This window comes from Polistes dominula, unplaced genomic scaffold (assembly GCF_049000335.1).
Source record: "Polistes dominula isolate Pdom_NZ unplaced genomic scaffold, Pdom_raw_medaka contig_16, whole genome shotgun sequence".
Taxonomy (NCBI): Eukaryota; Metazoa; Arthropoda; class Insecta; order Hymenoptera; family Vespidae; genus Polistes; species Polistes dominula.
In genome coordinates, this window is record NW_028301040.1 from 4,556,932 (window position 1) to 4,584,543 (window position 27,612).

General features: G+C 36.0%; 1 protein-coding gene across 17 annotated transcripts in view; it reads right to left on the reverse strand.

Annotated features, from left to right (window-relative positions):
• The window catches only part of LOC107064858 (protein turtle), a 228,292-nt gene that overhangs the window by 76,883 nt on the left and 123,797 nt on the right, over positions 1–27,612 (reverse strand). For 14 of the 17 annotated variants that reach the window (XM_089174709.1, XM_089174712.1, XM_089174718.1 and 11 more), the window contains one exon: positions 17,615–17,670. The gene's annotated coding sequence lies outside the window, so the exon portion shown is untranslated. Of the gene's footprint in view, positions 1–13,902; positions 15,648–17,614; positions 17,671–27,612 lie in introns of those variants that run through there. The other 3 variants (XM_089174708.1, XM_089174707.1, XM_089174720.1) reach the window with 3 other exon arrangements.

The following is a 27,612-nucleotide window of genomic DNA, read 5'->3' on the forward strand; positions in this document are numbered from 1 at the left end:
CGCTTTGTCGCACACGTATTCGATGAATACTAATCGTGCTTGTGGTGCGAATAGAATTTATCGGTAAACCTGTATTCGAAAAGGGAATATTAGCTTAAGAAACTAAAAGAGATACAATATGTTTCAAGAAAGTTTACGGCATTCGATTGAAAAATTTATAATTGAAAATAAGGATAAAACTTTGATTTTAATATACGAAGAAACAAAAATATTTCTAGCTTTATATATTCAACAAATATTTGTAATTTATTTCTATAATAAATATATTCCAGACAAGTTGGTAACTGATCAACGAGTATTGAGTATTCGATGTATCAAAGTTGTAAACGTTGAATGTCAAACTCGTCTACATAATGTAAATGAAAACGTTTGCCAGATCCAACCAATACCGATTCGTACTTTATAGTAATGATTCTGGTTTGGCTAGGCCTCTTTCTCTCTCTCTATCTCTCTCTCTCTCATAAAATAATGCAACTTGCTATACGTCAGAAGGTTCCTATCTATGTTGTATACGATTCGCAATCTCTCATACAACATTTTAAAAACATAGCAATAATAAATATTGACGAGAAACGCTTCAATGTAAACATACTACCTTGATAAAGTGAAAATTTTCAGAGTATTCATCATCCTGTTACGCGATCGTCATTGTCATCAGGAAAAACATCCTATGCATATTGCGTTATCAATATTTTTCAATTCAAACTCAATCTACCTCGAACTCTTTCCTTCTCTCTCTCTCTCTCTCTCTCTCTCTCTCCTTCTCTATTGATTTTATATTCGAACCAAACGGATACAATGGTGCGGTTTTGCAACCGAGAGAAATTTAACAGCTAGAATAATCTACATAAAATTAGAATAGCCCCGTCGTTTGTGATTTCCAACGTTAACACTAACTCATGTTGATTGGTTTATCAATAAAATTCAATTCTTTTGTATAGAAAAATATTCTTGTTTATGTTAATACATATACATAAATATATGTTTGTTATCTCTCTTTTTTTTTTATTTAATAACCAAGAAGTAAGGGAAAACTATACACGTGGCATACTTAATTTAACCAATAGCTGACTCGCTTACATGGTTCTTTATCTCGACGCCAATGAGAATCACATAGGCATGTTTAAGCAACGCGCACCATCCGGTCGTTGAATATATGGAAAGGTGTCGCCGATATTTGCGGTATGCCTCGACAACGTAAAGCCCTGAAAGCATTCGCGAGGGCCGAAACGACGGGTTCGTGCTACGGCATAACGACCGCGAAACGCAACCGCGGCAAAACTGTTTTACCTTCCATCTCTCCTTTCCCCGTTATCTACCCTTTGTTTCTCTCTCTCTCTCTCTCTCTCTCTCTCGGTCACACTTTCCCACATTCTAATGCAAGAGACAGAGTAAGGTAGTAGGAAGAACCCAAATCACATTCGCAGCTGCATCGTAGAGGTTGCGAACCGCAAAACTGGGAACAGAGGTGACTAGTGGCATTTCAAGCAACCCTACCCCATTATTTCTCATCCCTTAGGACCCCAACCTACTGGTGAGAACCTAGAGAACTCCTGAGCAAGGTACACGCGCGAATTACGAGTACGATGTTCGACTTCCGGTTGCGTGCCGAGCGAGACTTGAGACAACCTCGAAGGAAGCATCCAGAATGGTCTAACTTTTTGCGGTCGTCCAAAAGCTCGTAGGACTTTACCCGTTGCCGGTATAAGGGATTCCCTGAATTCCAAAAGCTCCGACGTTCAACGACGTTAACGTCGATCAGCTTCCCTAAATTGGATTCTCTCAATGCCGTCCACCTGCATGATCTATCTCCTCCTACGATCCTTTTGTTCGTGTATTTTTTAACGATTGTGTTCAACCTTTGTTTTCGACAATCCTTTCGATTCGTTTGTTCTATAAACAAATTTATATCATCTTCTATGCTTTTACAATAATTTGTAGAAAAATATTTCATTCAATAATATTAGCAATTAATATTGTAATTGATTTAAACAAATATATATCTTTTCCAATTAAAAAAAATTCTGGAATGAGTGAGAACATACGAAAACAGGTAAAACCATCGTTTAACTTTTTTTTTTATTATGAAGGGCTAAAAGGGTGAAAACTTATCCGTACCGCGGCTTGTGATTCAGGAATAATTCTCATTAGATTTCAAGTTAAACTCGTGGATATTTTTCTTCCATGATGAATATGCAGAAAGAAAGAAAGAGGAATTGTGGGGGATCGAGAATGTAATTCTGATCTCCATTGCTGATTGCACGTATGTGAGAAATAATTTTTCTTTTTTTTTTAATTTTTTCTTCTTTGCATTTCTTTTTTTTTTTTTTTTTTTTAGATATTTTTTTTTGTTTCATTAATACGAGTTTCCTCATTTATTTTCTACGTTTCTAATTAACGTATGTAAAACATTCCCTTCCCCACTTCCTCCCATCCTTTTCATCAATGGAAATATAATGGTAGATTTTGAAGATACACATGAAAACCCGTCTACAACAATATAGTTATGATCATTATGAATACGATTCTAATAATAGAGTACTAATAATTACCTTCGCATGTTATATTAAATATTTTATCCTTGACGTATATATGCAACTCGCTATCGAGTAGCGTAGAAATGCATCTAAATTTCCACGCAGAGTTTATTAAATATACACATTCAATCATGCGCATACATAAGCTCACGGTTATACCATTTTTTCATCTCTAACGTTGCTAAAGTTATTTGTTTCATCGTTGAAACGAAAGAAAATTGATCGATAAATTTTCTGCAACCCTTTTTCTCGTTTCGTTCGTTCGTTTATAATATTGTAACACTTTGATGTTCGAAAAAAAAACTAGGCATTAAAAGAAACAAATTTTATTGACGCAGGTTTCGAGAAACGTATGACTCGCGCGAACCAAGTGTGTGAAGGGGGGGGGGGTAACGTTACTTGAAAATTGCTTCAAAAAAAAGAAAGAAAGAATAAAAAAGAAAAGAAAAAAATATTCTTTTTATGCTAGTTTTCTTCGTGCACCAAGGTGGTAAGCCCTTAATTCAAAATCCAACGGAGAGGAAGAAAAGTATAACGCAAGGGGTAACGATTTTTCTAACGAGCAAACTTCTTCCTCTTCTTCTTCTTTTTCTTCTTTGACAAAATAAAGAAAGAAATTGCGATGAGAGAGAGAGAGAGAGAGAGAGAGAGAGAGAGGGCAAGAGTGGGACAAAAGTTTATTTCAGTATAGTTATATTACTTTCACGTCCGTTACCAAATCAATAAACTATAAATTGAAGTAATTAATTATATTTCACCAATCTTATTTTCTTTACTTAATTTTGTTCTTTTTATTTTTGAGATTTTTCTTTATAACGATAGACTTAAGTAATTGTATTATAAAAAATCAAGGATCGTGAGATCCTCGTCGCACCGAAGAAAATAAGAAGAAGAAAAAAAGTTTGAGTAGCCTTGTCTTTACGGTTGAAAGAGCCAAGGTAAGACGGAGATAGAGAGATTGAAATAAAAGGTAGTCGAAAGGAGTACTTGGAAAGGTTGGTAAAAGAAAGCGAGTCTTTCTATCGAGTCGGTCAGCAGCCCATGCTTGCAATTGAATCGATCGTGCTGAAGGAAAGTGCACTTATTGTTAGACGTCTCTCGCTTGTCTCGTTTCACTTCTCTTCTTACGATACAACTACACACACATATATATATACACACACACAACCCAATACTTAAAGAAGAACTTTTACCCTGGTGCGAACAATAACGATTATCTACAGCAGTAGAAAAGTATTTTGGTAATTCCTGTCAACGTGTGTGAGTTGATAAGAACTAAATATGTTTGATAAGAAGATGAAGAAAAATTTACCAATAATAAAAGAAAACCACAAAGGTTTCAATCAAAGTTATAAACATAATTATGTTAGACGTTTGAAAACTTACAAACGAAAAGTATCACTGTAAGATGTTGATCCTCAAACGAACAAGATAAAAGAAAAAGAAACGAAAAGAAAAAAAAATAATGTAAGAAAGTTTTCTTACGAAGAGAGAGAGAGAGAGAGAGAGAGAAAGAGAGAATGAGTCGTAAAATTTGTTGTTTTCGGAATCGTCTTGATCCATCCCAGATAAATAACGTGATCGGAAAACGAACTAGAGTCCAAAAGGAAGTTGGTAGGAAACTCCTTAAACTTTTCCTAACAGAGGGAAAAGGCTTTCTGATAGGACTTGGTTGAAAGAAAGAAAGAAAGGAATTGTACTTTTCTTTGGCGTACTTCAAGCATGGAAACCAATTTTAGGACTCTCCGCGGGATCAGCTCGGCTCAGCACCTACCTCAGAAGCGTAGCAAAAATCAAATAACACACGCCCTACAAGTTCCATGAACTTACTTTTTGTTGACCGTTAGCATGTTAGATTTAAAAAAAAAAAAAGTAAAAAGAAGAAGAAGAAAAAACTAAAAGTAAAAAAAATTTCTAGGAGAGAAAAGATTTGAAGAATTTTGTTTTTGTTCCTTCTGTTAAACAAACGCGTAGGTACGAGAACGAAAAAGTAAAGATCAATAAGATCTTATTTTTTTAAAAGCACAAACGATCTTATTAACTTAAATTAAAAATTAATGATCACAAAGATCATCTGCATTCCAAGGACATTACGAAAAACGTAATCGTAATATTGCCCCGAGTGGCCTTTTCGCTGGACCAATACGAATTCAAGAGGACATACTTCGCTAACTAGCTTTTAACGTGAAATCACTATGAGAACCGTAGTTCCCATAAATGGGATAAGTTCTCGTTTCTCTAGTAACAACCATACTCGCGTTTGTATCCAATAGCTTCCTATTAAAACCTTATCTGCTAACCGTCTAGCTGTTATCCCTTCCAAGGAGTATCGAGCTTGTGACTAGGAAATATTGCCCCCCAAGGATTCACAAGGATCCCTGATAGTATATAAAAGATCCACATCATAATCCATAAAAAAAGAAAAATAATAGTTTACTCGTATTTTAACGAGCGAAATAAAAAGAAGTTGTACACAAATTGTAAAAGAGACAGGTGATAAAACCTATAGAAATCAACCCCTTTAATTCCATTCCTTTAGCAGCGATTTTGTAACACTTGACATCGTTTTCAATGAAGATCTTACACTTTAAGCATACTATATATATATACATATATTTCAACGCACACATAAGAAGGGAATTTAACGTTTAAACGGTGTCTACGAGCTGCCTAAAGCAGCCGGCGCAAACTTACTTAGCCTAGTACGGAGTCTCGAACGAGCCCACTTGCATAATGAGAGATGTAGAGAAAGTGAGAGATGTTAGTATATATATGTGAAAGAGATAGAAAGAGAAAGATAGAGAGAGAGAGAGATGTAAAGATTGGGTGTAGACAGAAGATGACAAAGTGGGAACACTGCGGGCTGTTCGCGTACGAAAACGGAAAATTGTGAACGAGAAAACTGGAGCAGACGTTCTATATCTCGAGTAAAAACGAATAGAGAAATAATGCTTCCTGTTTGAGTTACGTCGGATACGATAGTGCATTTAAATTCCGCTTAAAGGGTCATTAAGGGTGAATTAGGCGAGACAGCTATGGCCGAGGATCAGTTCCGATTTTCCAAGGAGGTAAAGTCTATGTTAAGGGTCGCGTAACTTCTGAATAATATTCTCCATTGGGATATTCCTTAATGAGGGGGATGAGGAACTGAGGGCTTTAAGGGTAGAGTGGGGTGGTAAGAAAATGGAGGTATAGTCGAGTACAGAGACCAAATTTCGTATCCAAATGCTACAAGTACGCTTCCTTGAAATATTATTCCCGACGTGCTTTTCTTCTTCTTCTATTTTCCTCCTTTACCATTGGCTTATAGTATTTTATCTGTATCCCTTTTCGTCGCACCAAGAGCAAGCACAGTTCTTGTCATCACTTTTCCAGCCCGTTCCTCCTCGTTCGCCGTCCCCGAAGTCGAGTTTTAAAGTGCACTCGAGTTCGACTCGCTCCCGCCCTAGGCGGCGTCCTGGCTTTAACGGAATTCGAAATTGATATGGTACTGGATAGGCGAGACGAAAAGTGGAAGAGTAGTATGCAAAAGGAGGTGGAGGTGGAGGAGCAGAAGAAGAAGAAGAAGAGAGAGAGCTACTTTACTTCTGTAAAAGGTCGTCTAGTATTTTTCCTCCAATGTATTCCTATGTATTATAGCATTTTTATTTGAGATATATACGTTCTTTGCATTTGTCTTTTTTTTTTGTACTTCTTCTTCTTCATCTTTTTCCCTTTATCTTTTACTTTTCTATTACCCATTCTCATGGTTGAATTCAATTTAATCGTTTACTCGAAAAATTTGTCTTTTCTGTAGAATGATATATGAAAAGGGTTCAAAGAAGTTAAGGTTTCTTACAGAATTTTCGAAAGCAAACATTGTAGATGTACATGGCAAAAATAACATATAATGTAATGTTCGATCGGAAACACGTTCGCTATGAACGTTCCTGAGTTAAAATAAATGGTGATAGTGGCGGTTAGCGAGTAGGTACATAGAAAGGTATTTCGTGGAAAAACGAACAAAAGGAATAGTATCGAAAATGCGATATAGATGTAGTATCAATACCGTTGAATAACTGTTATCGTTACTCTACCATGTTCGGTGACTGCACCGCAGTTTGTGCTTATACGTGGCAGAGTAACGAAATAAAGAACAAATAAAAAAAATAAAAAAACACATATAAAAAGAAGAACATTCAAAATGGAATAATAAAACAAGTAGAATAAATCAATCCAGATAACATCTACTTTCGATACAGGAAGGTATCGAAATGTCCCTTCTTCAATTCCTGAATTCGCAAGCTACGAAACACTTTTCAACAATACATTCCTCAACCAGGATAGAGAGAGAGAGAGAGAGAAAAGTGTCGTTAATAAACAGTCACAGAAGTTGATTAAACTTTCTTCATTAAAGATCAACTCGCTCGTTCGGCGAGTTCCACGCAAGACATAAAAATTAATTTTAATCAAACGATGTAATCTCGTTTGCAGCTTCCGCAGCCATCTACGAACGAGGACGATTAATTTCGAACTTGCGTCATGGTTGTTTCCGCTATACACAGAGACTATATTTTCCTCTTTTCGATATATATATATATATATATATATATATATATATATATATATATATATATGTGTGTGTGTGTGTGTGTGTGTGTACACATATTCGATATAACAGTTTTCCCCCCTCCCACCTATCAGAAGTCCAAGCGTAATTTTTGTCGCACCGACTTTACCAACCAATTCGGACACTGGCAATTCAACTGGCCTTGTGATAATGATTACACTGCACGCGGCTCAATTACCAAGTGCACCAGCAGTAAATGTAAACGTAATAGATGCTGGCATATCGATATAACGATACGCGATAACGGAGGAGTAAGTGGGGTAGGAGGGGGGTGGGGACCCCGGTAGATTTTATGAAAATCGATTTTGTATAAACCACAAAGCCGTCTGGTGCATTAGCGCGAATAAATTTCTGACTGATGCTGGCTGCCTGTAAATGGTATGCCCGCGATCGATCGGTCAGCACTTCCTCCACCTCCTCCTCCTCTTCCATTTCTTCTTCCTCCCCGTCTCTCTTCACTCTTTTCCACTCGCAAAAACGTACGATAAATACGTAACCAACGTGTATGTTGGATACCTACATATTTATATACATATATATACACACACGGTATGTACACAGCGTTACATCGGAATTTATATGAAAATCGTGCATTTTATAACGAACAGTAACTCGTATCGTTGTTATAGCTTTACGAGAGAAGATCGTTAGTACTCATTACACAACTAACGTATTTAGGGTCAAATACGTAAGCGTAATTCGGCTTCTACGATATGTCAATGTAATACACGGGCAAATCGAGCTCTGGTAATCCTCTTTGAAAATTTACTATCGTCGAAGTTTTGGCGAGGACAGTAGAGTTGGATCCATATCGATTCGTTTAAATCCCCCATCTCATCCCTTTATAAACAACAAGTTTTATATAAGCTAATGAAATATTAAATAAAAATTAAAAAGAAGAAATTGTGCATTTATTTCTGACGTTAACCTTTTGTAAAGTTTGCGTCAACCAATTTGATAGAAATAAAAGAGATTTCAACTTTGTAAAACGATTGTTCGGTTTAATACAATGAACGAGACGAGAGAACATAAGCTTCGATTTTCCACGATTGGGCCACGTTTACATTGAGAGCTAATCGCGGTTACGTTTGAACCGACGAACGGCAACAATTCGCGACCGTGCGAAGAATGACAAATCTATTTACCACCGTCAATATTTGTCAATGACTTGCCTCGATTCATTCATCGGAAGTTTTCCGACAATATGGCCGAACCTATCTTGATTCTAGCAAATTTACCAGAAATTGATTATTTTCCCAAATCTATGTCGCATTGAAACACAATCAACTATAATAATAAATCAAATATAAAAACTTCATCTCGTCAATATTATTTGAAGAAATTTGAAATTATATTTGAGCTTTCGGTAAAAGTTTAATTTTCGTACTAAAGTTATAAAACACATACTTATACTTACGAGGAATGTTTCGTGATACATAGCTTAGCAGTATACTCTCTCTAGGTTACCTTCGTAGGCACGTTGTCAGAGTTGTCACGAACACTAGGAAGTAACCCGAAAACTTTACAGCTAACTCGTAGAACGCAACGAAGCTACGAAATTCGTTTTCCAATGTCCGAGGGAGAGAGTTCTAAATTACGAGAGTACTGTGTTTCATCCAAACAAACCACATGAACATTATCTAGCTGATTTATTAGCCTGATCTGGCCCTTACGAGAATATCGATCTTTATGTGTTTTTGTATTTTGTTTTTCTTTTTTTCCCCCTAGTCTTTCTATGCCTCTCGCCAATATTGATGAGTCGGATTTTAAAGGACTGACAATGAGGGATGCCACGGCTCATTTATTACTCACGCTCGTCTGACTAATAGTAATCGATGCACCACCACCATTGATTGTAACTACTTTTTCCGAACGAAACATGCAAAACTCTCTCACAGCATAGATCTTTTACCATGAGAATCGCCATATCTCGATTAGTTGCTTTTCATTTCCGATAAAACATCCCTCGAGTCGGGACTTAAAATGATGCAACTCTAAATACACTGATAACGGAAATTCAAAATCGATCCAGGAAATATGTCATAAATATTTAACCTTTACTCTTTCAACGTAAATTAATCGAACGATTGAAATGAAATTTTCTATAACACGAAGTTACTTTCTTTCCCGTATCTTTTTTTCTTTTCTATTCTATACAATTCTATTCTTTTATGGAAAGAACTATGAAATAATATATCGATTGAGAGAATTCAAGTGAACAATGTTTCTAACAAATAATCAAATTGGCAGGGTGACACAGTTACCCATAAGAATCCAGTTTTAACCATGATTCGTCACGGAAACTCATGGAAACGAGAAACGAAATCGTTATTAGTTCAGAGAATATTTGTTTTCCAGTTACGTACATGCATTACACATAATAAACACACACACAAACATATATATATTATAAAACACGTGCAGATAAATTCGAGGTTTTCATTAATTCGATATCTTACATTTACTTGTCCGTTTTAAATAGACGTTGTGTGAGGTTGCATATTACTTACATTTCAAGACGCAACGAAAGAAAGAGACCTTCAACCTTCGACCTAAGAAAAGTAGTCGCGTGTTCTAGAAATCGGCACGATCTTTAGCGTTAACCATTCACGATCGCGAAATATTAAAACCGAAGGACAGATCTTGTCTATTAGTCTGTCCAGTAATTCGGTCGACTTACTAAAGAAAAAAGAAATTAAAAAAAAAGCTCTCTTATTTGATTCATTTAAAAAAGAAACCAACACGAATAAACAAAAGGACTAGGATGTTAACACGATCTAACCTGATGTAATGCTTAAACACGTCGTTCGTATTAAATTTGTGTCCATAGTCAAATTTTCGATGTAAATAAAATAACGCGATAACGGAGAATATATAAATTAATACGTTGTATATAACGTGCGCTCGCGTGAACGCGTGGGTGCAATTTCCGACAAACGAGTCGTGATAAATAAATTCAATCGATCGAATAAATTGTAAACTAAATACGAGAGAGAAAGACGATTCGCTTAAAGAGAGAGAGAGAGAGAGAGGGAGAGAAATAAAGACAGACACCTGCACATACACACATACACAGACATACAAAAATACACGCAGATCGATCGATTCCTTTTAACGGTTCACCTAATCTACTTTTCGAAAAAAAAATGTCGAACCAAACGAATTCGGAAATACCGTTCGACCACGTCGACATCATTCTTTCTTCTTCGAACCCGAATTGGTCCGAGGCGATATTTCTCAGCTAGAAACGTGCACACTGCCGTACACCAAACCGTCCGCTTGATGGCCCATAAAAATTGACCGGTTAAAAATGGCGATGCAACTGCGTCCTAACCGCGATTAAATACGACGTCCATTAATACACGGTACTGTCATATGCCTGCTCGCATTTGGGTCGTACGTTTGAAGAAAGGTAAGGGTGGAGGAGGGTTAGGGGGATCTTGAAATCCATGGCTAAGCTATATCCTCTCATAAAATACGGAATTGTATTGTTCCCTTTGGTCTATGACGTCTGTCTGTAAATTCTTTGCGAGAGAAGATAAAAAACAACTTTTCAAATTTTATTTTCCACTAAAACGTACTTTAAGAATTAATAAAAAAAATATTAAAGAGTCTATTGCTCATATCAAGCAAATCGAGATGTTCTTTTTATCAAAGCTTTTCAACACGTATTTGAACAAAATTAACCGTTGACGTTTACATTAGTCGAAATGGTAAAAAGAAAAAAAATATTCAATAAAAAGTGGCAAAGAGATTCGATTCGAACAAGAAGCTTTTTCGGTCGGTTGTTTTTCTGTTTCTATCGTATAAATTTTTCTAAGTCGATGTATACCTACCTACTGGCATTTTTATCGTAAAAAAAAAAAAGAAAAAAAAAAGTCGATGATTTATACCGGCGTCGATCGTACTCGACGTACTTGACATCCGAGTCCGACGCATTCGACAAGAGGGCCAACAATCCAAGGCAACCGATCCCGCAATAGCACTGCAATAGGTCCGAGCTCTAGCTAGCACCAGCAATTGCAGCAGTTTTCGTTTGGTAGTTCCCCTCCCGCCCCTGCGATTTCCCCGAGGTCGAATCGGGAAGGGTTTGCACCGTTAGGGAGAAGAGAATTTCGACAGCTTTGCCGGGTCAAGTGAGATTAAACGAGAATTTGGTCGGCGGGGAAACGGTTGAAACGTTGCTCGCGGTAAAACCTCGACGATTATACGAACCGACTACTACTGCAAGTGAAACAATGCATTTTTCTCCCGTCATCAACCACTCCTCCTCCACCACCACCGCTACAACCACCACCCTTTTCCATCAGTTTCTCTTATTCGCGATACTTTTTGTTTCTTTTTCTACTCTTTTTCTATTCGTAACCTCTATAAACGTTCGGTTAGCTTTCAAGAATGCAACGACGAAGAAAAGGAAACAAAGCTTGTCACGAAGATGCTATCTTTTCGCATCGACGGTAAAATACAATGGTAAGACGAAGACGAAGAAGAAGAAGAAGAAGAAGAAGAAAAAAGGACAAGGAACTAAAAAAATAAAACAAGTAAGCAACAAGAAAAAGGGGCAGAAAAAAACACGCCAGAAACAATGGTTTCTAGGGATAAGTCGAGCTTTCCTTTTCCTTCGTTAAGATTTAATCGAGCAGTTTTTTGTTTCAACATCTTATCGTTCACCCGTTGTTTCGTAACGAATTCTAAACGAACCTAACATCATCTCACTGAATTTCTTCGAACGTTAACGTTTATTTCCCTTTCTTCATTTCATTCTATTTCTCTTTGTACCTTTATCTATTCCTATTGTTTAAAACAATCGTCAGTGTTTTCTGAATGTTCAGAAAGAAAAACATTTCCCAAAAGTCTACGATTTATCTTGAGGCTCGTATATTCTATCCCTTTAACTAAAAAATGATATTTATCAACGATATTTATAGAGTATCTCGAAGTAAAGCAATTTTTCCGTCAGTCATCTTGTCCTATTTTAACAATGAACGACGTTTCTCCGATGTTCTTTACTCTTTTTCTTAATATTTCTGATTATATACGTGTGCCGGGTGAAAAACGGATGGAGGTTGCTTTCTAGAGTGTCTAGAGGGGTGGAATAGGGTAGAAACATGGCAGGGGTATATATCCACGTTGGCGTATAAATCCGTGTAGAGTCGGTGAAACGGGCAGAAACAATAACGGGGTGAGGGTCAGATTCAATTACAGGGTATCGTGAAAGTTCCACACACCTAGCACCACCACCACCACCCACCCGCCCCCGTTTCTCCAGACTCGACGCGAAATCCACTACTATGTTCTTCTATGTCTACTTCTCTTCTTCTTCTTCTTCTTCTTCTCTTTTCATTTCTTACTTTTCGACCGTCAGGCACCCCCTTAACCTAATTTCCCGCTTTTGCCGGCCAACCGAATCGGTTGTCGAACGAAGACTAATGTTCATCTAACCGCACGTTTCTTACCATGGGCTTTACTTTCATTTTTGCCGCTTGAATTTTCTGGAGTTTACCCTGTTACCCATCTTTCTTTTGTTTTGGATTTTATTTTTCAAGCTTCTTTCATTTGTTTTATTTTCTAATTTTCTTTCCTTTTAAGTTGGAAAATTAACTTTACACGTATTACGTCGCAGGAGTAAATCTAAACGAATGGTCAAACATTAAATTCCCTTAAAACTACAAAATCATTTGTATAAACTATCCTAAAAATATCCTACAATTAATGTTAAGAAAAAGTATTAAAAAATTAACGAATACCTCAATCAACGTTCCTATCGATCGAAATGAATTTTAGAGAATATAATGCTACCTTCAGGACTAGACTTACAGTGTTTGCGTTTTGCAGGTACTTGCGTTCGCATCGATAAGTCATAAGTGTTACTCGCTTTAGTTGTTTTTACCGGCTCGTCGAAAGCAACAATTCTGCTCGTAAATAATGATACATGTTTAGGATTGAAGGAACAAAAAAAAGATGTTAAATAGAAAAACAAGTGAAAAATGAACTAGCCCAAGTAAGTAAACAATTGTTTTAAAATGTGATACGACAACAATTAACTGTAAAAACATATTCCAATTAATTTATCCTTTATTTCCTATCTTAAAAAACATTAATGGTAGAGATTCAATAGATCACATTTTATCAAGAACATTGATTCCTCAAAGTATAATATAAACGAGATAAGATATACTAACTATGTAAACTAATGCTGGTTAACAGGATGATCATTCTATTTTCTACGTCCATTAACCTCTTAATAAACACATTTCACGCATGCGTTTAAGCAAAATCACGATGCTAAGGCACTCCCACTTCATTCGCATAACTTGACTCGTATAATCACCGAACCATCTCAAGAATCAAAATCTAATTCACTAAGATAGTAATAATACGTGTTTAATATATGAAACTTTTCAAACTTATCGTTAGACGAAATTTCCGAAAGCACGCTTTAGAGTCCTTCACCCACTCCCAATCGTAAACGAGAAACCCAACCTACGCGACGGCGTTGCAACCTGCATCCAGCATGGAAGGAGGCCATGTGGACTGTCGATCTGACCGAGAAAAGGATAGAATATAAAAAAGAGGTGACAACGGGGGAGGGGATGAAGCGCGACATTCCATCTCACATGGTTCCCTCTCTCTTTCTTTCTACATAGTCATTTTCTTTGGCCTCGAGCAAGGTTACCTAACCTTTTTTGAATAAACTAAGGATGATAATAGAGAATAAAAATAAGATGGAATCGAAGGATAGCAATTGAAGCTTACCAATGATAACGTTAAATCCGTATCTTGAATTTTCTTCTTGTTATCTTTCTCTCACTGTACTCGGGGTGTGGTTCCTTCGCGTGCGGGCGGAGCCCCACGGGATTAAGGACTTTGGACTTGGCCGGATTCGGAAAGCTCGCGTTCCACTATGTGCGTATAAGATCTTTGGATATGTAGGTATACTTGTGCGTGTTTGCTTATTATGTTCGTATAAATTTCTTTTGAAATCCTCTTCTTCTTAGCAAGCGTCAGAATGTTTTCGCAGAAACGAAATTGAAGCTGGAGAAAGAATGATAAGTAAAAAGAATTGGTAAAGGATGAAAGCGAGTTTGATATACGTGTCTGTAAGTGTACGCATGTGTATGTATACGTGTCCCATGTGTGTGTGTGTGTTTCTCTGTCTCTTTCTGTGTGTGTCTCCGTATCTGTGCGTGTATACGCGCGCGCGGTTGTATGTATGCGTCGTGTACGTGTGTAATGCGACAGAGCACGGGTAAAGTTTGTTATGGTAGTTGTAATCTTAGGACAGCAACATTAGCAAGGATTGAAGGTTTCGGAAGAAATGGATCAGGACGAGGGGGAGCGGTCTAGACGAGGTCCTGCCTTCGCTAGGACATTGTTACTTCTGCTGATTCGTTTCGAGAATACTCGGCCGTTGTCAGCTCGGTCCAACCGCGATGGCCACCCTCGCCTATCTTCACCGATGTCACTTCAACTTTTTTAGATTTTCAGCAATAATCTTGTATATATGTATATACGTATATCCTTTAAGATAAACACCCCGACGATTTATTATCAATCTGTTCAATGTAACGATTTATTTTCACGCGACAAATTTTTTTTGTACACGAGCACGTTTACTTCAACGTTGACATGCTTTTACGAAGAGTATTATAGACGAGAGTAGAGAAAAAGTTTACACATAGAGAGCAGTAGTGCTGGGGGCTCTCGTTCGAAGCAAAGTGTCACGCACGACGCGAACTGAGTTCGATCCAAAGCGCGATGCGGAAATTCCGTGGGAGTATCGAAGCGACCTTCGGAAGGCACAACCTTCAAGATCGATCGAGCCCACGACACAGCAACCGTTTATACTTATTCAAAACTCTAAGTTTACTCTTATTCGTGAATCCTTTCTCTCCGAGCAAAAGTAACTAACTATCTATGACACTTTTCTTTTCCATTATTCGATCCCATTGTAATATAAGATCCCAAAGAGTAACTACACACGCGTGTATAGTTTCGTTTTTTTTTTTCAATCGATCATATGTGTCTCTTTTTTTACGTAGAAAAAACGTAGATAAATCACCACTGATTCGATAGCACACAAACAAATTGTCACAAGTTGTGTGTCACTGTGTTTAAGGAATGAAAAAAGAAACCGAAAGAGAAAGAAAGAGAGAGAGATAGAGAAAAGAAGAAGAAAAAAATGGAAAGAGAAAGATAGAATAAGTGGTAAATGAGTGAATGAGCGAGAGAGGTTAAAAAAAAAAAGGGAGAAACGAAAAATCGAAGAGAGCACAGTTGGGATTCCTCGCACTCGCGTAACAGATTCAAATCGAATACACCAATCGTTGAGATATATCCTTAGAAAAAAAACAACTAAATTGTCCTTAGTCCAGAGTTAAAACTAAATAATCGTCGTGGCTCGAAGAGAAGCCGAAGAACAGAAGCGCGTAACACGCGACGAGGAAAGATGAGCTGCCGCTTGCCTGGCAGTGGTACTCGCCGCCATGACAGACTCTTGCTTCTCCTATAAACCCCACTCTTCGAAAACAACCCCTACTCTAACATTTATCTCGCCCTACTACTACCCCTAACCTATTCCCTCTCTCTTTCTTTCACGTAACCACCCTTGTGCTCTCCTTCCAATCCTCTGCTTTTCCACCACCTAGCTACCCTACCTTGGCCCCACCAACGCAATATTGATCGGGCGGAAGGGCGGCATCCAAGAACGTAACGACGCTTTGAGGGGCCCCGGACGATTTTACAAACCCTCTCTCTTTCTTTTTATCTTTCTCTCTTATTTTATCTCTTTTTCTATCCTTTTATTTTGCTTTTCTTATTTTTATTTCTCTCTTGCGTCCTCGCTATCTTTCTTCTTTAAACCCCCGTCCACATCCCTCGTCATCGGTCCACATCCTCGTCTCCTTTTCTCTCGTTTCTTCTTTGATAACTTTTTCATTTTTCTTCTTCTTCTTTAACTTCTTTTCCCTTTGTCTTCGTTCCGAAAGGATCTCATTTTTCCCAACGAAGTTTCCTCGATATCCACGCCTTCCTCCCCTCGATTGTTCGATCCTCCGAACGCGAGAAACGATTGACGATGTTCGAAGAAGACGCACGTGGTGTGTCGTCGAACAAAATACCAAAAGAATATTGCAGCTTTGTTTTTTTTCCCCTTATTTTTTTAAACGTTGTTTAAGAAAAAGAAATCTTTATTTCTTATTTTAATCGTGGATGATAAAAATGAAAATGATCCGATGCATGTATCAAAGGGTAGGTTAATAGTCGGTATTACAGATAAATTGTTTTGATCGTTAGAATAGAAAGAGAAATAGAAAGGAGGAGTAAGAGAGAGAGTAAGAGAGAAAGATAGAGGAGAAGAAACATAAGATAAATTGATAATAATGGGAGAAGCTACAGCGTCAGCTCAGGTAGCTTTTGACACCTGATCCTCTTTCTTGCCAGACGGCAGCCTTGCCGTTAATCAAGCGCTGTTTCACCCCGTGTATCCACGACCCACAAAAGCCGAGCTTTAGCTCGTGCTGTGATGAAATGAATCCTTTGCAACCCCTAAATAATACTGAACGCATTGACCAAACCTAACCACCCTATGGTATATATATATATATATATATATATATATATATATATATATATATATATATATATATATATAACATGAGTTTTGTAAGAAATGTTACGCCTACGAGTATACAAGCATATTCGTAATACGAATTTGTCCTGAGAAAATTCTGTATTTTTTCTATCCTTCTTTTTCTTTTATATTTTTGGTTGTTTTTTTTTTTATCAACACGTAGATAGAAAAATTTATATCTATAAAAAAAATAAAACAAAAATGTTTATTATTTTGTTATTTTCCATATCGATTAATTAATAAATTGAAAATTTTCTCTCACAATAAAATTGGTTGGATAAAACGATATCACACGAGTTTTTATTTTTTTTTTTACATACTCAAAGGTAAAATCTATCAATGCGAATTGGTTAAAAAGAAGAAAAATAAAGCAATGAAGGGGAAAAATTATTTCTTCGTCAGAAATTTCCTCATCGATTGGAAGAAATCAACGTCAAGAATAAACATTGAGCATTATTTAACAGATTACGGATGTAACGCACGAGAAACTCGGCAGATTGCAAAAAGCATTTAACGCGATGGCAATATTGTTAAGTGCCCCTACTATTCGTATCAGAATAAAAACATCGGTGTCGAGCGTGACGTTATTTCGTTCGATTATACTTAACGTTAATTAAAATTACATTTCGTTCGGTTGAGTATCGTCATTGTTAGGTGATGTGGCATAGTAGGATATAGAAACAATTCGAATGAGCAAGTATCGAGTTACCTTTGCGTATCGCGTGCAATTCATTCGTTCGTTAATCGAAATTCGATCGAGAAACCTTGCGATAGCATTTACCATCTACACATTTTGTTGTCAATTTTAACGAAATTTCAAAGATTTTATTAACTTACCATCTAACCTTTCTCCAACCACGAATTACACTGCTCGATACACGCCTTTTCAGTGTCTGAAAAAAAAAGAAAATACTATGAAAAAAATTCTCTAAAAATAAAATAGGGAGAGATAATTTTAAAGAATGGCTTAGATAAGAAGTGCAAGTAAAAAAACTTTTGCAATTTACAGCTCGGAAAATCTTCGTTCGAGACGATCGTGCGCCATCGAAAAAGGGAAAAGAATGATTCTCTATTTCTCTCTCTCTCTCTCTCTCTTTCAAAGGTAGCAGAAACAGTTCGGAAAAAGGAGGAGAAAACGAGACACAAAGAGAGAGAGAGAGAGAGAGAGAGAGAGAGAACGATGTAATACGCAAGATGTGAATGAGAAAAGAAAAAAGTTAAAAGAAAAAACGAATAAGAGGGACAGGAATAGAGCAAAGTCCTTTCTCGCAAGAAATTTCTTTGTCTCTTTCTCTCTCTCTCTCACTCTCTCTCTCTCTCTCTCTCTATCTTTCTTTCACACACACACATACAAATACTCTCTTTCTCTCGAGAATTCGACGATCCTCCTTCGCGAGATATGATCGAGAAAGGTCGAGAGTTTTCCACCTTCGTTTCTTCTTTCAGAAATGTGAAGAAAACGAATGAAAATCGAATTTTCGATATCATTTATCAGGAAGGAAGTTCGTAAGACGTGCGTTCGATGTACCTGCTACGAGATATAATATATATGATGGATGAAAAATGTTCGATTAATCCAAATATAATACTTTTATATATATATATATATATATATACGTACTTTAAATTAAGTAAGTAAGTAACTAGATAGATTTACTAACAAATATATAACAAAAATGATTAGTGAATATTAGAGGTAAGTGAGAAAAGGAATCCTTTCCCAATGAATGAACTTCGTGAGTTAGCACACGTTTAAAGCGGCTTCGTTTCAAGTTTCCGCGATGTTTCGTTGTGGAAATATTTGCCTCTAAAGATAGATAGTAATATAATCGCCTTTGGTGATAGTTACCCGATCGCTTGTTTCGCCTTTCGTTTCACGAAAGAACTATCAAGAGCGGTAGCACGCTTCGACGATTTATTCTCGAAAGCTTGTCTCGAACACCTGCTGCCACTGTTTTCCCCCTCACCGACTGTCCCCCCCCCTCCAGATATTCGACATTTCCAAGCTTTTTCAACTTTTTTTTTAATTTTACTTCAAGCTTGTTTTCTTCACAAATTGATAAGAGTATCAATTTATAATAGGAAAGTATAAAGGAATTAAAAATGAATTTCAATTTACTATCAATGATATGAATCAAAAATTAATATTAATTTAAATTGAAATTAATTTCAGTTAAATTTAAATGTAATGTAAGTAGAATGTATTAGAGTATTCAAATAATTCTTAATTAATCGAAGGAAATGTTTATTGTTACCTAAAAACACCGTGTATATGATCGGAGTATCGTCTTCCTCGAGATTCACCTTCAGACTGACACGTCGATCGTCTATCAAAATACTTTTATACAATGTTGTTTATGTGACTTTCCGAATGTTACGCATGTATGTAAAGGTAGTAACATTTCTAATAAAGATAATTTAACATTATAACGGTTTAATTTCAACATTTTTTGCATTCTAATGTAATTTTTTTATTGTTCATGCGCAGTGATGACTCTTTGATGGTTAAATTTTTCTATAAGTATAAAAATAAGGATCTTAAAAGTCTTAAAAGGTTCTAAAGAATTAGTGAACAAGTTTGCATTTTTTATAAAAAGTATTTCGCCAAATGTCGAGTCCAATTTCTTCTGTAACACGCCTGGAGGTCGAGGTCGAGGCCTCGAAAGAAATCATGCATCCGTTCTTTCCATCGGCATTCCGGCGTAACCACAAGCGTTAATGGCGTTTCTTACGATCTCGAATAAAAAAGAAGGTGGTGGTTCTAAAGTTGGTGGTCTGGGTAACACGGTCGATATACTTGTCACGGCTGAATCGTTAAACGAAAAGAAGAGAAGAGAAGAGAAGAATGATTCAACCGAGCATCTGGATTTAGATGAAAAAGAAAATCTTCCTTACGGTATATAGATATGGAAAATAAATGATCAAAAAAATTCTTAAGAACTGTCTCTGTTTTTTCTTTTTTTATCATTTGCAAAATATTACGAATCAAACGAACACAACAATATTGCCAATATTTTTATTTCATTATGCTGGAATTAATAATGTCTTCATTAACATTTTGAAGGGTTTTGATACGCCTGGCTAACATCTGTTTCATGAATATAATTGAAACATGAATTTTCATTGTTACGTTGTCGAAGTTAATTGAATCGTAATAAATGATTTGTCGAAATAAACGTTTATATTACTACTAGAGTAGGACTTTACAAGTGGTGCATTCAAGTTTGTAATATAAACGAGACAGTTCGTACGCTAAAGGACTTGCCAAGAAGGACTAGTACAAGTATACCTATGAGCTATGTTATTGTACAAACTTCAGGCTCCCGTAGCAAGTATAACGTCCTTAGTCACGACGCTTTTTCCCCATATTCCTACAAACCTATATACACATACCAACATCTAACCTATATAATTTGAATACTTCAACATCCTTCTCTACAAATCACTTACATATCTATATCTTATCAAAAGAAAGTGCTAAAGGATGAAAGTGTGTGTAAGCGAGAGAGAGAGAGAGAGAGAGAAAGAGAGATCAATAAAATAGATTTGAATAAACTCAATCGAATATTCTCAGCTTCATTTTTAAATTCCATATCCCATCGACTTTTTTTCTCTCTGTTTCTCCCCCTATCCCACTCCTCTCTCACTTTCTCGATGTAATCATATTTTCTCCTTGTTCTTCTCACATAATCTTAATATTAAATTTTTGACATTTTTCTTACGTAAAACGTTACGCACACAAAGCAAGACAATATTGCGAACTGACGAAAAGTGTAGAAAAGTATTATACCATATTATATATAACTCTGTTGTTGAGAATTTTCTGTAAGATTCCTTAACGTTCAGAAACGTTCGATTTTCTTCTATGTCTCTCTGCCGACGTTGCAACTCTGACGCTCAACGTCACTCGATTTGAGTAGCAACCTTTTTCCACAACCTAGGACACAATTTTTCCGACGATTTTTCCGGCCGATTTCTTCCACCCACCATTTCTCGTCGAAAGATATCTTTGAACTCGCGAGAATTCAACTTGTCTTCTTGTCGATTGCTCGAGGAAAGAAAGAGACAGAGAAAAGGAAAGAAAGAGAAGTACAAACCCATGACTACTACATTTCTTTCCTCTGAAAGAAAGAAAGAAAGAAAGAAAGAAAGAAAGAAAGAAAGAAAAAAACAAAGAACAAGAAAAAGAGGGTAACTTTTATACTCTTCGATTCGTCGTGGACTCTCCAAAGTGTTCGATCTAACCTACAGTAAGTGGAACATTATTTAACACAAAGTTTTACGTTTCTTTTACTTTTAATTTTTTTTTTTTCCTAACGACAAAAGATACTTTTTTTCTTACAAAACAATACGACTGATAAATGTTCACTTTCATTAAAATTTTTCTTAAATAATATCGCAACTTTGTGAAAATAACTTTGAATTACGATAAATTGTAAACTGTAAAGAAAAGAAAAAAAGAAAATCTTAATCAAAGCAACGACATTTAACGATACTTGGAGAGTCAAAGTTATAATTAAAATTGAAGATAGGGTGGGTAACCTTTAAAGGTGATATACATTCCCCTTCATTTTAAATGCCTTAATCATTGATTAATGTCATGAAAGAGGGACTAAAAAAATTCGTAAATTTTGTATCCCATTTGAAGTAGTATAGGTCAATCAAGTCCAATAGGCTTGATCCGCTTTTCAAGACAAGTCTCGTTAAGAATAAACAGATTTTCTCGAGAGTTAAAGCTTCAGTCATTAATTCACCCCTCGACACCTTTCACCTAATCCGTAAGAACACATAGGAAGACCGTGGGCTTTTCGTTTGCATTTCTACCCCCCAACTTCCTCCCCCCTATTCTCTATTACTGCTTCACGTGACCAACTGCCTTTTCCCTCATTCCACTATCTCTCCCTCTTCCAAGTTTCTCTCTCTCTCCCTCTCCTTCTCTTTAGTAAACGGAAACGGAAGAACTACCCTCTTCAACTATTAGCCCTCTTCTTCAACCGGGCACGGAGCAAAGTCGAAATTGGTCTTAAGCTCTACAAACTATCGTTGAACCATCCTGAAGGATAGTTACTTTCGAACGGAAAGAAGCCACAAATCTGTTCAAGTCAAATCTAATTACTAAATAATCGAGTATTTTCTTTTCACTGCAATTATTTTTTATTTTCTTATTAAATCTTTTTTTTTGTTTTCCAAAGTTGCAACAAGTTATAATGATTACAATATACATCTGATAATTTTATTATTAACATCATTTGAATATACGAAGTATTGTTTATACATTAAATTATTTTATTAGTAATAAGACATTATTTAACAGTAAACTAATTAATTGTTTCCTATTAAAGTCATGTAAAATTCTTCTGTTGATTGTTGTTTATATGAATTTTCAAAGATTACATAAATATGTACATTAAATAATATTTATTCTTCTGCAAATAAATAACAGTCAATAAGAAAATTGAAATTAACTTTCATTAAAAACAACGAGCAAGTTTAACGCTAGATTTTGTAGAAAATAATACGTCAAACATATACTCGATGCTTTCAAATTACAATATATACATTTCTTTCGATTAATTAACAATAATTAATTGTATGTTCAACATTTTCAAAGTATGATTCATCTCCACTTATTCTTCCATAAATAAATGCATTCCTCAATAATTATCGTTCATAAAATTTTATTATTATTGTACTTTAACATAAGGAGTCTTGTTTCAATAAAAAAAAATAACTTGAAATTGTAATTGAATATGTTTATTACGATGACAGAGAAGAGTTTGACCGGTTCGTGTCCTGTCATTGGCAGACAATTTTTTCTTTCTCTTTCTCTCTTTTTCGTTTTTCTTTTCTTTTTTTTTCTTTTTTCTATTTCTACACGCTTACGAAAACCCACGAAGCATTTTAATTAGAATGTATAGAGCACGATGTCGTGTAAATTTTTATTATTCTCTCGAGAAGAGTACCCCAACGTTCTCCCTTGTCATCCATCATCAACATTAATTCAACACGCGTGTGTAATATATAAAATGTTTTCAGGATGCTAGCAGAGAACAGACCAGAAAAGAAAAAGGAAACTCGCGTTAACTTTGCGTACGATCGTTGAGAATTAAGACTGAAAGATTAACTTTTAAAATAAAATCTTCTACGTCGTGAGAAGAAACAAAAAAAAAAAGGAACGTAATAATAAACGAATGAATAAACGAATGAAATAAGATTGTCGTACGTGTTTAATTTTGATTTTCTTATTAAAAATTCAACATTAATTAAAGAATCGTGAATGAATAAATGAAAAGGAAGAAAATCGAAGAAAAACGAATAGACCAGGAACAATTATCTTAATTAAATGTAGAACAATTCGAAATGTAATGGAAAATCTTCAACAAATAAATGGAACGCGATATTCCATTAATTGATATCACCTTTCCTTAATTAAGTAACATCAGATAGTGTCCATAACGTTATATGCATAATACAAATGCTAATCTAGATCTGGAAAATCTTTGAGATATCTGAAGAGTTTGTTTAATTAAAGAAGCTAATTTTACGCTTAAGCCATATTGCAACCAGGTGCATCGACCTCGTCTCTCTCTATATATCCAATAACTAATTCGCAAGGTAAAGGAAAGAGAAAAAGGAAAAATCGATTGGGCAAGAATCAGGCTTCCATAACATCCGTCATCCATGAAAAGCCAATTCGTAATTAGATACACATACACAGAGAAAACGATATTCATCTATAGTAATTCTAATTTTAGTTAAAATGAACGATCCTAACGTTTCCACGCGTGATCCCGTAACGACGACGAACCTTCTCCTTTCGAAAAGATACGACTAATCGCGAAAGGATACATGGTAAAAGCTGAAGGGGATTGGAGGGGTTACGCTAGGGGGGTGGGAGGGGGAGGGTTGAAGTCTAATTTTAGATAAATCCATCCAACAGTCGATATCAGTTTAAACTCGGTATATATATGTATGTATGCATGTATGTATGTACAATGGGTTGCTTGTGTTTATGTGCGTTGTGTCACGTATGTACATAGATAGATGGTAGACGGGTTTCGTGTAAACGCCTTGTATATGTATGTGTTTGTGTTTTGTGTGTGGAAGTGATAGGTGTATGCACACGACTGCCTAATAACGTACGTGGAAGTGTATACACTCTGCACATGCATCGACGATGCCCATGCGAAGACCCGTTGCACGAGTATCGAATTGCTCGTCGAGAAATCGATGTATCCCTCTTTCTCTCTCTCTCTCTCTCTCTCTCTCTCTCCCTTGCTTGCTTGCTCTTTCTCCCTCTTCCCATCCATCCATCCATCTATCTTTTTCCCTCTACGTCTCGAACCCCTTTTCGACCGTGCACCTCGGTACCAAGCACCGTCGTCTACATATTCGTCGAACGATTCAAAGGTCGAAGATGCAAATAAATATATGTGTGTATATGTGTGTATATATATATCTGCAGATGTGCATCTGTATATATTATGTATATGTATATATATGTTACAGTTGGTTTCAACGTGCACACAGATGGCTGAACGAGATTTCCAATGGAGACGAGATAAATGTTTGACATGTATCGTGCCCACCTTAGCGAAAAATATTATTCGGCTAAAGTAAATGTACTTTATTGAAGAAAAGCTAGACTTCTCTCTGAATAGGATAAAGAGATTAAAGTGTAGGATGAAAAATGAATATACAGAAAAATCAAAATCGAACCAATGGAGGAGTAAGGGAAAGTGGATTTGTTCTAATCGTCCTATTCGCTTTGGTATTGATCGAATCGCGTAAACTAAAAACAAAACAAAAAGTGGAATTAAACAAATAAAAAAAAAAAACACTAGATAAGCGAATAAGATCGAGCAAGGTACTCCACTTAATTTAGGAAATCGTTCAGTTTTATCGAACAGAGAGTATCCAGTGAGACCGCACTAAATTGTTTCATGTCGAAGCAATAATCCGTCACGTAGTACCAACCGAATGATTTCCACCCCTATTCCCAGTACCTCGTTATATATATATATATATATATATAACGTTATATATATATATATATATATATATGTATGGGATAAAACACGACCTGGTGTGTATCTATCGTTACACCTTAAAACAACTATTTTATCGGAGAAGGCTCGTTCGATTTGATCAAATCGATTTTCATCATCTCGTAGGACAGTGAAATTCGATTATTCGTAGAAATTAAAATAACTGTGTAACCACTACAGGGAATGTTGCATTTGTGAATATTTAACAGAAGAAAAGAGAGAGAGACAGGTGAATTAAAATTAATCGAATGTAGATAAGAGATAAGAAGATTTCAAGGAACGATTTCAATCTTATTCGAATATCCACGTTCGAATCGACGTTCTTGTGCGTGCTTCGAAAGACAAGTAAAGCAAAGCTTTGCACGAACACTGTGCTGCTTTGTCCGAAGGGTCGAAATCCAAGAGAGATATAAAGGAATAGAAAGGTGGTACGAGAAACTCTGTAGTCTCTGGGTGCATCGGAGTTTGACGTTCAACGACTCGACGCCGTCTGAAACGGTAAACCGAGCATCGGTTCGGTTCAGTCCGACGACGACGACGAGGTGGCATTGAAATGCAAATGATTCCTCTTTCCACCAAGTTTCTCGGTGCGGTCTCCCTTAAACGTTTCTATGCATCGAAGAGCCCAGGGATTCCTGTAGAGCGTACATATAGAGAAATACGTGCGGCCCGTTGCACGTCTCACGTCCGACTGAACAAAGATCGTCTAAACGCGCACGCTCCGACGAAGTGTCTGACTTGTTGGTACATACCATTGACATTTACCACTTAATTCGAACATACGTAGATATACAAGTAGATATATGTATATATTTATTCTTTATCTATTTTAAATTCTATTTCTTTTGAAAGGGAAAAAGGTCGTTGATTTCTTGAAACCTTTTAGGATACTATGAATTCGATTTTAAACGAAATGATTAAAACGTTCTTATGTCTTTGAATATTCTTAATTGATAATCCTTCACTAATCCTTAGGAAGTGAATGATCATGTCAAAAAGAAAAAAAATTTGTGTTAAAAAAGAGGAAGAGAGAAAGAGAGAAAGCGATACGTTTAGTTCAATAAGTAATTGCTGATCGAGTTATTAGAGAGAAAGAGAGAGAAAGAGAGAGACCGATAGAACCGACAACTGCTAAAGGATTCTCCGGATTCCGTAGAAACGGAAATTTCATTTTAAAGACTACCACAAAGAGCCATCGATCTGTGGGATTAATGAATACGATGAAACTTTTTTTTCTTTTTTACTTTTGTTTCTTCCTCTCTCTCTCTCTCTCTCTTTCTCTCTCTCTGAAATCTAGAATCTTTACATTGATTCCTTCCAAAACTAGGATATAATGAAGAATATAAAAGAAAGATAGGAATAGAGAGAAAGATAAGGTAATGACCTAGACGTTGTCGACTTCGTAAGCTTTACTTCGTTAATTATACTCTAATGGAGGCAAAACTTCCTTGACTGACGAACTTCTCACGACCGGAATATTATTGATCAAGGCTATCGGAGAAAATGGTAAACGGTCAAAGGAGCAAGAAGATCGCTTCTACCTTTGGACATTTTCTCTTTGAGAAACTTACAACTTTTCGCGACCATCTTCATGAGTTATAATTATCTACCTACCATTCGTTTTAGATATATCAAGAGTATATTACTGAATAATTCTCTTTACAGTTTATCACGTGAAATATACAAAATCATAGACAAATTTTCTTCTATGTAAACGTTACTCGTCGTTATTCAAAATTATAAGATTTTTGATTAAATTTCAAATGATGCAATATATTTCTTTAATCAATTTCTTACATATATTTATATAGATTTATACGTACATTTAAATTAAAAAAAAAAAAAACATCTACTTTGAGGACAATTTTTTAGAGCACTCGTTATGAAACAACACAAGTTGGGATATTATTATGAATGAGAAGAAACGAGAAATAAAGAAACATAGGGGCTAGAAGACAAAAACTTTGATAAACTCGAATTTAAAACTTTTCTAGGAATAACAAGCTTACTTTCCATGTGATATATTCTTCTGTTTACCAGCTGAATTCTAAATCGGATGTTCACGTAATTACACAGCCGGTATTGGAGAACATCTTAAATAATTAATCGAGCGAGACCGTTCATGGTTCCTCTGATTTTCGAACTTTACTAAACCACGATAAAGGGATGGGGGTGAATATCAAAGGTAAGAGGATGAGTGGAGTGGGTGGAGATCATTCGACACAAGTAATACGAAGAGCTTTGGCTAGCGAGTTTGTTTCTAACTTCACACAAATTCCAGCATATTAATTTATCTTCGTCCTTTAAGGTTTCTGCATATATCCAGTTTACGTTCTTGGTCCATCTATCAATGTGTCTACCCGTATGATGCTAAAGCTAGCAACTCATGTTTCTCTGTCTCTCTCTCTGTCTGTCTCTCTCTCTCTCTCTCTCTCTCTTAGTTTGAAGTACGTGGCGCGTAACGCACATCGTTAAAAACTTCCCTGTTTCTGTCTTCTCCAACAATTTCGAGAGAAAGATAAAGAGAGAGAAAGCTAGTTGCAATAAACTAAACTTCACTACCGTCGATAAATATTCCTTTCTCGAGAATTACTATTTCTAGTGAAAAATGTTCTTACCAAATGAGAGAACTAGCAAACGAAAATGAAATTTCTATGATTTGTTTCTTCTTACTAAATAATATATGAAGAAAGTTTAACAAACATTAGCATAAATATATCTGAAAAATTACAAATGACATTTAATTAGATAAGAGTAGTCACTACTGTGGCATTGATTGAGAATACT